The following is a 908-nucleotide window of genomic DNA, read 5'->3' on the forward strand; positions in this document are numbered from 1 at the left end:
TATTCTCTTTATGTTATAATTTTTAAAAAATTTTAAAACAAAATATTTTAAAATTACATCTATATTATTTTTGTAAATTCCTAAGAGTGTAGACAATTCTTTTGAAGGTTAATGTTCAAAATAACTTCAATACACAATCAAAAACTATATTGTATCTTTTTTTTCTTTTATCATGCTTTTTTTTAAATAAAAAGAAAAATGGTATTCACTTTACACAAGATTCTTATGTATATGATTGTTAGAAGTGGTCTAATGATAAAAGAAATTTGTATACTTATACAAATTTACAAATATATACACTTAAATTTTATTATGCAATATAACAAAAAATAAATTACATATATTATTTCTCTTAACTGTATAACAAAAAAAAATTATAAGACAAGTTTGTCTAACAAAAAGAAAATATCAAAGGCAATGCTGAAATTTTACATCACACATTACACATATAATCCATAAAAAAAAATATCAATCGATATAATTTATTATTTTCGGTCAGTAGTATGGATTAAAAATATGTTATTAGACTATTAGACTAAAGATATTAAATTAATAGCTAAAAATATTAACAAAAAATAATAAATTTTGTTGGCTTTTAAACTTTTTTCTATTTTTCACTAAATATAATATAACATATTATCTTAAATGAATTATGTATTCGTTAAAAGTATGTATAATATGAAGCTAGAAAGATTTATATTATTAGAAAAAAAAATAAAAGAATTTGTAGTGCTATGTGTTTTACAAAATTTAATTTTTAAATGGGACATAAGTGATGTGATTATTGAAAAAGGGTGAATAAAATGTAATGTAAATATATAAGCTATAAGTTGCTTTTGCTTTTCGCAACCTGATAAAAATTGATATATAATTTTCATAAGCTAAAAAAAAAAGAAGGTGTCGCATGT

The sequence above is a fragment of the Arachis ipaensis genome, chromosome B02 (assembly GCF_000816755.2).
Source record: "Arachis ipaensis cultivar K30076 chromosome B02, Araip1.1, whole genome shotgun sequence".
Lineage (NCBI taxonomy): Eukaryota > Viridiplantae > Streptophyta > Magnoliopsida > Fabales > Fabaceae > Arachis > Arachis ipaensis.